This window comes from Bufo bufo, chromosome 1, assembly GCF_905171765.1.
Source record: "Bufo bufo chromosome 1, aBufBuf1.1, whole genome shotgun sequence".
Classification (NCBI taxonomy): domain Eukaryota; kingdom Metazoa; phylum Chordata; class Amphibia; order Anura; family Bufonidae; genus Bufo; species Bufo bufo.
In genome coordinates this window covers 511,078,937-511,091,015 of record NC_053389.1, presented here as the reverse complement: position 1 = coordinate 511,091,015, position 12,079 = coordinate 511,078,937, and positions in this window count along the sequence as shown.

Genomic DNA, 12,079 nt, shown 5'->3' with positions numbered 1-12,079 from the left:
AAGCCTGCTTTGGTGTCCACTTACAGTACATAGTCTGAGACTTATATTGCCTATAAGCTCGCTGCTTACAGCACAAGTAATGTACACTTGTCAATACCAGTCAAATGAAAATAGGTTCTAGTGAAGATAATAAACATGGCATAGCAAATATAGAGTAAAATGTCAACTAGGTTGGTGTCCGGTTAACATCACGTCAGTGCTGACAGTTTAATATACGACAATAAATGTTTAGTTCAGATGCACATTTTTTACAGAGGTGCAGTTCAGGGTTACAGGCAGTTCAGCTCAAACATCCCCTTACAAGCATACCTGTCATTTTAGGTGACTTTTCAGAGTAAACTAGTTTGTGTACATGATAAATTACTACATCTGGCCATTAGATTATTTGTATTCTGTATTTTCTACCAGTTATCCCCTCTGCAAACTTTCTAGCTCTGATTGTCAGTTGTCAATGATTTAGTGGCTGGAGACTGTCTTCTATAATGTCTCCCATACACAGCACACATAGAGGAGCTCCCCTGTTCCCCTATCTCGCATATCTCTGTGAGATGGGGAAGCACCTTTCTTTGTGTGAACATTGTATTTCTGTAAATGACGTTAAAGGATTTGAACTGACATTCTGCTGTTTGGCCACAAGAGGCCGCTTTTTCCTAAGCACAGCTAACAGACTGTATATTTCTACATTCATGAGAGGTTAAACTCTCAGAGGTGGAGTCGCCTTGAAAGGAAGTTAGGCGGCCTCCATCTTAGAGTAAGCCTGGGAGAAGCATACAGGAGCTATGTGAGGAGAATCCCTCGACATCCAAGAGTGAGAGATTCCTTCAGGAACCAAAGCTGAAGCCAGGTGGAGCTGATGGTGTCCATGACTCTGATCTTGTCAAGGTGAAGGGGAATTGCTGCCAGAAATGTAGATGAGAGCTGAGGAGTAAAGCAACAGACAGTGTGGTACTGCACGCTTGTTGGAGAAACCCCTATTCCGTCCACAGTTACCAGCTGATACAAAGCAGACCTGGGTCGGTAAGACTACTCATGCATGTACTTCATTACAGTTTTGGCGCTTAGGATCCTAGAGACTGAGATCAGGCCTGTAGTCAGGTTTTCTGTTTGTGTCAGGCCACAAGTGCTTTGGATACGAGGTTCAGGTCACAGAGATTCAGGTCACAAAGCAAAGCGAAGAAATCCAGATGAATAGCACACTTGTAAGGAAGAAGAACAGCAAGGCCCATATGCTTATGCTGGTAAATATAACACTCAACACTGAAAAGCATCTGTCATTATTCAGAACATTTAATAAGTCTCACTTGTCCAACTACTGTATAAAAGGGATGGCATACACAGCGAGGAGCATAAACATTGCGGTCACAGGGTGTGCAACCATGCCTGGGCCTGAAAAGGAAGGGAGCCCTAGAAACCTTAGATTCGCAAACAAGTTTAGCTTTCAACTGGATCTGCATCCTCAGTGTGGGTCCCTGCATGACCACTTACTCTTGTAAGCCACAAACTTCATTGGACCAGCAACTTATAAGAGATTAGGAAGCATGCTAAGGATGTTAGCTCCCCAGTGCACGCAGTATTATGACATCACTGCATCGTGCAGCCTGTGCGAAAAAACAGACCACGCAATGAGGATTTTGAGGCTCATCATGGGAACAGGGGAAAGCACGTTTTGTGTTTTCTTATTACATTTTTCCTCAGTGGTGCACTATACAGTACCTGATACTGCTATTATGTGGAGTCAAAAAGGGGCTCATTTACTCTTTGGGGGTACTATGAGGAGCATTGTTACTGTGTGGGTTCTAAAGGTGGTAAAATCAATGGGGGAGCTAAAAGGAGCAGTATAATTGTGTGAGACCTAAAACAAGGCTTAAAGGGGTCACTGTTAATGATTGGGAGGCAGTAAGGGAAAGGGGAAGATGTTCCAGCCATCTATGGATACACACTTCTCACAAAAAGATAGGGATATTCAGCTTGTGGGTAACATTTCAGGATGAACCTAAAATGCACTCTGAAAGGTGAACTTAATGTGACCTTCTCTAAACTATTGAAATCACATGTCCAACTGTTCAGTGTTTCAGTACTTTTTGCACAACTTGCTGTTCTCTAACAAGGAGCTTAACGGCAAAATTCACAAGTGTTTGATCCATGAATCACCCAATAAATTTCCTGGTTGAATTAGAATTGGTATTTAAACAGTCCTCCTCATCATGCTGTTAACATTTTGACATCATGAGACCAAGACGATACCTAACAATTGATCAACAGTACCTCGCCATTGGGAGGCTTCAAGCAGGATGTTCTCTGACAGAAGTGGCCAATGAGCTTAGAGTGTCACTGAGTGTCATCAGCAGATTGCAACAGAGATACAGAGAGACTGGAAAAGTCACAGAAAGTCATAGAAGTGGACATCCTTTGGCCACATTCCACACTGATGGCCGCTTCATTGTGAACAATGCCCTGCATAACCGGATGATGAATGCCACACAACTCCAGGCACTAGAGTTGAGCGGACACCTGGATGTTCGGGTTTGACGGGTTCGGCCGAACTTTAAAAAAAAGTTAGAGTTCGGGACCCGAACTTGACCCCAAACCCTATCGAAGTCAATGGGGACCCGAACTTTGGAGCACTAAAATGGGTCTAAAAAAGTAATGGAAAGGGCTAGAGGGCTGCAAAAGGCAGCAAAATGTGGTTGAGTATGGCAAGTGCTCTGCAAACAAATGTGGGTAGGGAAATGACTTAAAATAACATAAAATACGTAAAAATTAAAAATAATAATCTTGATCTAGGAGGAGGTCCATATGGAATAGGAAGTTGAGGAGGCGGTGGATGTGGCAGTGTAGGTGGAAGCAGCGGTGGAGGAGGAGGAGGAGGTAGCCAACACTGGTTTTTGGTTTTGTTTTTAATTTAATTTTATTATTATTATTTTTTTTTTATTTGGGTAGACTCCAAAACATTGGGATATATAAAAAATAAAACAAAGAGAAAGTGCGCTGAAGTACAACGATGGCTGGGTGAGGCAGGCATACATGTCTATTCTGCACAAGGTATGGACAAGTCCTGTGGGATCCCTGCCTGGTTCATTTTAATGAACGTGAGCTTGTCCACATTGGCTGTGGACAGGCGGCTGCGCTTGTCTGTGATAATGCCCCCAGCAGTGCTAAACACACGTTCAGACAATACACTGGCTGCAGGGTAGGCCATCACCTCCAAGGCATAAAGGGCAAACTCAGGCCATGTGCCCAATTTGGAGACCCAGAAGTTGAAGGGGGCAGACCATCATTCAGTATGTGTAGGTGTGTGGACACATACTGCTCCACCATGTTGCTGAAATGCTGCCTCCAGCTAAGACGTTCCATATCAGCTGGTGGTGCTGGTTGTTGTGGCATGCTGACAAAGTTTTTCCACATTTCGGCCATGCTAAGCCTGCCTTCTGAGGTGCTGGCGGTGCCCCAGCTGCATTGGCGACCTTTTCCTCCTCTGCCTTCGCCTTGTGCTTCCACTGTGCCCCTGCTGTCAGGTGGGAATGATATCAACAGCGCGTATACCAGCATGCGCTTGTACTCCCGCATCTTACGATCACGCTCCAGTGACGGAATTAAGGACGGTACGTTGTCCGGGATTCAGCAGCATGGCCACCCAGTAATCAGCACAAGTTAGAATGTGGCCAACTCAGTGGTCGTTGCAGAGACACTGCAGCATGTAATCGCTCATGTGTGCCGGCCTGCCCAGAGGCAATGACAAGCTGTCCTCTGTGGGAGGTGTATCGTCTGTGTCCTCTGTATCCCCACAGCCACGCACCAGTGATGCCCATGAGCTGGTTTGAGTGCCATCCTGCTGTGAAAAGGATTCCTCCTCCTCCACCTCATCATCCTCCAGAACTGTGCCCTGGCTGAACAATTGTATACCTGGCGTATGTTGGTGCAGGAACCCACCCTCGGTGCCACTTGTGAATGACTGGCCTAAAACCCTTGTATATGACCCCTCTTCCTCATCATTCTGTGCCACATCCTCTTCCATCATTGCCCGAAGCGTTTTTTCAATGAGGCATAGAAGTGGTATAGTAACGCTGAGAACGGCGTCATCGGCACTGGCCATGTTGGTGGAGTACTCAAAACAGCGCAACAAGGCACACAGGTCTCGCATGGAGACCCAGTCATTGGTGGTGAAGTGGTGCTGTTCCGCAGAGCTACTCACCCGTGCGTGCTGCAGCTGAAACTCCACTATCACCTGCTGCTGCTCGCACAGTCTGGCCAGCATGAGTGACATGTGACATTATATTGTCTGTATGTATGTCTGTTAGATGTTGATTGAAATAAAATATAACAGATTAAAAAATAAAGTATAAGGCCCCTTTCACAAGAGCTAGTTTTATGCGCGGGTGCAATGCGTGACGTGAACGCATAGCACCCGCACTGAATCCTGACCCATTCATTTCAATGTGTCTGTGTACATGAGCTTTTTTTTCATGCATCAGTTCTGCGATGCGTGAAAATCGCAGCATGTTTTATATTATGCGTTTTTCACGCAGCCCTGGCCCCATAGAAGTGAATTGGGCTGCGTGAAAAACGCATTGCATCCGCAAACAAGTGCAGATGCAATGCGTTTTTCACTGATGGTTGCTAGGATATGTTGTTTGCAAACCTTCAGTTTTTTATCACATACGTGAAAAACACATCAAAACGCATTGCACCCGTGCGGAAAAAAGTGAAAAACTGAAAGCAATCACAGACAAAACTGACTGAATTTTCAAAATAGTGCGAGTTTCACTGAACGCACCCTGAACGCACCCTGAACGCATCTGGACCATCACGCTCGTGTGAAAGAGGCCTAAGGCCTCTTTCACACGGGCGTTGCGGAAAAATGTGCGGGTGCGTTGCGGGAACACCCGCGATTTTTCCGCGCGAGTGCAAAACATTGTAATGCGTTTTGCACTCGCGTGAGAAAAATCGCGCGTGTTTGGTACCCAAACCCGAACTTCTTCACAGAAGTTCGGGCTTGGGATCGGTGTTCTGTAAATAGTATTATTTTCCCTTATAACATGGTTATAAGGGAAAATAATAGCATTCTGAATACAGAATGCATAGTAAAACAGGGCTGGAGGGGTTAAAAAAAATAAAAAAATCATTTAACTCACCTTAATCCACTTGCTCGCGATGCCAGGCATCTCCGTCTGACTCTTTTACTGTATAGGACCTGTGGTGAGCATTAACTATAGTTTAAGGACCTGGGATGACGTCACTCTGGTCATCACATGGTACGTCACATGATCTTTTACCATGGTGAATCACCATGGTAAAAGATCATGTGACGTTCCATGTGATGACCGGAGTGACGTCATCCCAGGTCCTTAAACTATAGTTAATGCTCTCCACAGGTCCTATACAGTAAAAGAGTCAGACAGAGATGCCGGCTACGCGAGCAAGTGGATTAAGGTGAGTTAAATGATTTTTTATTTTTTTTTAACCCCTCCAGCCCTGTTTTACTATGCATTCTGTATTCAGAATGCTATTATTTTCCCTTATAACCATGTTATAAAGGAAAATAATATAAGTTTCGGGTCTCCCTCCCGATCGTCTCCTAGCAACTGTGCGTGAAAATCGCACCGCATCCGCACTTGCTTGCGGATGCTTGCGATTTTCACGCAACCCCATTCATTTCTATGGGGCCTGCGTTACGTGAAAAACGCACAAAGAGGAGCATGCTGCGATTTTCACGCAACGCAAAAGTGATGCGTGAAAATCACCGCTCGTGTGCACAGCCCCATAGAAATGAATGGGTCGGTATTCAGTGCGGGTGCAATGCGTTCACCTCCCTACGCATCCGCGCGGAATACTCGCTCGTGTGAAAGGGGCCTAACAGTAACAGGTTGGAACCAGCTGGTCAGGCGCTCTCATGCCTGTTTTCAATCGCATACAGTTATTAATGTTAAAAATCTTTCAAGTACAACTTGTCATTGTATGTGTACGGAGAGATAACAATAGAGTCTACCCAAATAGCCTTGATGAGTGCCTTAGCGGCATTAATAAGAATAAGAGGGGATGCAGGCTGCATAGTTGCAAATGCACAAATATATGTGTGCATGTGTGGAGGCTGTGGTTATGAGAGCAAGAAAAGATGTTAAATGATTTCATAACCAGTTAAAGCAAACTTGTGTATGTATGAAAATAGCTCACAAATATATTTTATTCAAAAATTTGTGTGGAATAAATAAGAATGCAGAATGGAGACAATAGCCTACATTAACTAATGTGTATGTGTCGAAAATCTGTCACAAAAGGGGTGCATGTTGGTGCAATTTGGCACATTTCGGGTCTCTACACTCTCACAAGGGATGTTATCACAGGGGTGTGTATCACTATGCAAAATGCAAGGTTGGATCCCTAGCAAGTGCCACCAACTTAAACCATGGACTTAAAATGCACATTTTCACCTCTGACATGCACATAATTACCAGGCAGGCTCAGCATGAGCTAATACAATATGCTTATCATGAACTGAAAGCAGTGTCACAAGTCCAAGACAGAGCTCAGCAGTGAGGAGGAGAAGTGTTGAGAGACCTGTGTGATCTCATGACGTGAGGGGCGGTGCTCCTGTGCTGTGTGGAGGAGAGGTTAGTGGTGAGAGGTTTGTTTCTTCAAAACGTCAAATACTAAGGCCTCTTTCACACGGGCGTCGCGTGTGAGGGCTGGATAGGATGCGGGTGCATCGTGGGAAAATGTGCGATTTTTCCCGCAAAGCGTTTTAGTGCATTTTGCTCGCGCATGAGAAAAATCGGCATGTTTGGTACCCAGACCCAAACCCGGACTTATTCACAGAAGTTCGGGTTTGGGTGAGGTGTTCTGTAGATTTTATTATTTTCCCTTATAACATGGTTATAAGGGAAAATAATAGCATTCTTAATACAGAATGCTTAGTAAAATGTCCATTGAGGGGTTAAAAATAATAAACTAATTTAACTCACCCCATCCACTTGGGCACGTAGCGAATCTCCTTTTCTTTCTTCTTTCTTCAGGATTTGGGTAAAGGACCTTTGATGACGTCACTGCGCTCATCACATGGTCCATCACCACGGTAATGGACCATGTGATGGATCATGTGATGGACCATGTGATGAGTGCAATGACATCACCATAGGTCCTTTTCCTCCTGGGCATCAAAGAAGAAGACAGAAGAGAAACCAGGCTGCGCGAACAAGTGGATGAGGTGAGTTAAATTATATATATATTTTTTTTTACCCCTCCATCCCTATTTTACTAAGCATTCTGTATTAAGAATGCTATTATTTTCCATTTTCTCTTTCCCGATTTTCACGCAGCCCCATTCACTTCTATGGGGCCTGTGTTGCGTTAAAAACGCACAATATAGAGCATGCTGCGATTTTCACGCAACGCACAAGTGATGCGCGAAAATCACCGCTCATGTGCACTGCCCCATAGAAATGAATGGGTCCGGATTCAGTGTGGGTGCAATGTGTTCACCTCACGCATTGCACCCGCTCGGAAATCTCGCCCGTGTGAAAGAGGCCTAAGTGTTCTTCTTTCCTTATACTCACTCCCTGCAATGTCCACTGATAGCCCATAATAACTTCCTACAAATGATTGGAGTTGTGGTTTTCTCCTCTTATACCCCTTGGTCTACTGATGCCCTATAATAACAGTATGATCATGCTTATAAAAAAGAAAATGGCTGCACACTATTATACATACAAACAATAGAGCTAAGAAATGGGGATCATTCTAAATAAAAGTGGTATAATACCTACTATAAATGAGTCAATGGAAGCTCTTAGCGCACATATTTGATCAAACGTGTGTCGGGCTATCTACCATGGCCGGGAGAGTGCAGGAGCTATGGGGTCTTCTACAGACCTTGATCAGCCCTGCACTGAGGCTGTACAGCATTGCAATCTGCTGTACAGCCTCTTTGGGGGCTGTATTTACCCTGTAACTGGGGCTACTATGTCAGCCCCAGTTACAGGAGAAATCAATGGTGAAAAAAAAAACTGAAGGTAAATGTCCCCCAGAAGTCTTGTATGACCTTATGGGGGACGCAAAGTGTAAAGTAAAAAATAAAAATAAATAAAACAATAAAGTGTTTTAAAAATAAAATAAAAAAAAGGCTTCACATGTAAAAAAAAAAATTCACAAATTAAGTAATTAAAGAAAAATGTTAAAAATAGAAAAAATAAATAAAATAGACATATTTGGTATTGCCACGTCCGTAACGACCGGCTCTATAAATATATCACATGATCCACCCCGTCCGATAAACAACATAAAAAAATAAAAAGTGTGTCAAAAAAAGCAATTTTTGTCACCTTACATCACAAAAAGTGCAACTCCTAGTGATCAAAAAGGTGTATGTCCCACAAATAAACCATCACCTCATCCCGCAAAAAATGAGCCCCTACATAATAAAATCGCAAAAAAAAATAAAAAAAACTATAGCTCTCAGAACATGGAGACATTAAAACATTTTTTTTTGTTTCAAAAATGCTATTATTGTGTTAAAGTGAAAAAGAAAAAGTATACATATTAGATATCGCCGCATTTGTAACAACCAGCTCTATAAAAATATCACATGACCTAACCCCTTAGGTGAACACCGTAAAAAAAAAAACTGTGCCAAATAAAGCCATTTTTTTGTCACCTCACATCACAAAAATTGCAAGCGATCAAAAAGGTGTATGCCCCCCAAAATAGTATCATTCAAAAGATTAACCTCATCCCGCAAACAATTAGATGTTTTTTTCCTTCAAAACTGCTATTATTGTGTTAAAGTGAAATAAATAAAAAAGTTAAAAATAAAAACTGTGCCAAAAAAATATATTTTTTGTCACCTAACATCACATAAAGTGCAACACCAAGCGATCAAAAAGGCATATGCCCCCTGAAATAGTAGCAATCAAACCGTCACCTCATCCTGAAAAAAATGAGACCATAACTAAGACAATCGGTCAAAACATAATAAAGCTATGGCTCTCAGACTATGGAGACACTAAAACATAATTTTTTTGGTTTCAAAAATGCTATTATTGTATAAAAATTAAATAAATAAGAAAAAGCATACATATTAGGTATTGCCACTTCCATAATATTGCCATTTCCGTAACTATCTGCTCTATAAAAATGTCACATGACCTACCCCGTCAGGTGAACGCTGTAAAAAGAAATAAATAGAAAACTGTGCTAAAAAAAACTATTTTTTGGTCACCTTGCCCCATAGAGTGAAATAATGAATAATTAAAAAAATCATATCTACTCAAAAATCGTACCAATAAAAATGTCAACTCTTCCTGTAAATATAGAGCAATTAAAAATTATATGCACCCCAAAATAATACCAATAAAACTGGCACCTTATCCCCTAGTTTCCAAAATGGGGTCACTTTTTGGGAGTTTCTACTGTAAGGGTGCATCAGGGGGGCTTCAAATGGGACATGGCATCTAAAAACCAGTTCAGATAAATCTGCCTTCCAAAAACCATTCGGTGCTCCTTTTCTTCTGCGCCCTGCCGTGTGCCCTTACATCAGTTTACGACCACATGTGGGGTGTTTCTATAAACCGCAGAATCAGGGTAATAAATATTGAGTTTTGTTTGGCTGTTAACCCTCGATGTGTTAAAGAAAAAAATGGATTAAAATGGAAAATCTGTCAAAAAAGTGAAATTTAGAAATGTCATCTCCATTTTCCTTTAATTCTTGTGGAACACCTAAAGGGTAAACAAACTTTTTAAAATCATTTTTGAGTAACTTGAGGGGTGTAGTTTCTACAATGGGGTCATTTATGGTGGGTTTCCACTATGTAAGCCCCACAAAGAGACTTCAGACCTAAACAGGTCTTTAAAAAGTGGGTTTTGGAAATGTTCTTAAAAATTTTAAGAATTGCTTCTAAAATTCTAAGCCTTCTAACGTCCTAAAAAATGAAATGATATTTCCCAAATGATGCCAACATAAAGACATTTGGGAAATGTTAAGTAATAAATATTTTATGAGGTATCACTTTCTGTTTTAAAAGCAGAGAAATTGAAATTTTAAAAAATGCAAGGTGAAATATATCGACTCAAAATTACCATTGTCATGAAGTACAATGTGTCACGAGAAAAGAATCTCAGAATGGCTTGGATAAGTTAAAGCGTTCCAAAGTTATTACCACATAACGTTACACATGTCAGATTTGCAAAATTTGGCTCTGTCAGGAAGGGGGAAATGGCCCAGATGTGAAGTGGTTAAAATTACAGGATCAACTACCTCACTCAAGTGAATTAATAGAATAGTGCCATACAGCTATGTATTCAATCAGAACATGCATTAGCATTTATGACAAGCAAAGTGAAAACATGCATATCATGAAAAAATTCAACACACCCAGGGTTGGACTGGCTCACCAGCAGGGGGACCTTACAGGCCGATCTCCAGGGGGCTACCCAAGCTCTGCTTTCTGCCACTGGCCGGGTACATAATGAGCTCTCAGCGGTAATTAACACTGTGAGAATCAGATACTCATGTACGTGGCCAGCGACCACACATGTCCTCCTGAATTTAACTGCTGTGGCCTGCATCAGGAGGCCCCTGCTCCATATCTTAATCAGAGACAACAGGAGGACAGAAAATGGCATCTCTTGATTGCCACCGTGGGACAGCTTTTTTGGCAATATATATTGCTGCACTATGGTATATGGTTCTGACGGGACTGTCTTTTGCGCTATTGGTATTGCTGACCCTGCCTAATTCTGTTTTCCTACTTTCTGTCGATTTGGACCCCCTACAACATGAGGCCATTTTTGGATTTTTTTCCTGCGCTTCTTTAACTTCCCAGTCCGCCCCAGCCGACCAGAGTATCACAGGATCCCCCGGAGAGCCCAAGCTCTGACAATGGACCTCTAATAAAACAGGGTCTGTAAGGTTCTATATACCTCCGATGCTGAACATACCACGTAGCCTGACCCTGGGTTTACAGGTTTCAGATTGTTCAGTGGCATGTCAAGTGACAGGACTGATGTTCTCACTATATTTTAAATAGATAAATAAATGGGTAACAATGTACAGTAAACAGTATATCAACGTTTAAAACAATAGTAGTATTAATATAAATTTTTTCTGCAACATACTGGGATCGACATAACATGATATTAAGCAGGAGAATTAATGCATCTGTGTTGAATTTAGTCATATGTATAATTATTAATTAGCAAATAAAAGACCGTAGAGTGGGCAAAAAATTAGTGGTTGAAACTAAAATATACAATTTATAATATGCTCATAGTGCTTTAAATCTGCATAGGCATGAAAGAAGCCAGGAGGATTAACGTTTCATGTAATTATAGAGTTGAAATTTAAAAATGAAGAAATACCTGTAGTAGATCATATTGTAATTTGTATGCTGGCCAACAATTCACTTGTAGCCCTAGATTTATTTATCTTTTCACTTTTTATGCCCATCCCTAATCAGGTGGCCTTACAGGCACTGGAATTTTTATTTGGACAACTACAGTTCTTACTCTCGAGATATGAAAGGAATATCTTAAATCAGTTTTGAACTATATCTTGACTCATAATTTCTTTACTTTTAGTAACCAATATCACATTCAAATGCAAGGTGTTTCAATGCATGCTAAATACACTCACCTAAAGAATTATTAGGAACACCATACTAATACGGTGTTGGACCCTCTTTTGCCTTCAGAACTGCCTTAATTCTAAGTGGCATTGATTCCACAAGGTGCTGATAGCATTCTTTAGAAATGTTGGCCCATATTCATAGGATAGCATCTTGCAGTTGATGGAGATTTGAGGGATGCACATCCAGGGCACGAAGCTTCCGTTCCACCACATCCCAAAGATGCTCTATTGGGTTGAGATCTGGTGAATGTGGGGGCCATTTTAGTACAGTGAACTCATTGTCATGTTCAAGAAACCAATTTGAAATGATTCAAGCTTTGTGACATGGTGCATTATCCTGCTGGAAGAAGGCATCTGAGGATGGGTACATGGTGGTCATGAAGGGATGGACATGGTCAGAAACAATGCTCAGGTAGCCCGTGGCATTTAAACGATGCCCAATTGGCACTAAGGGGCCTAAAG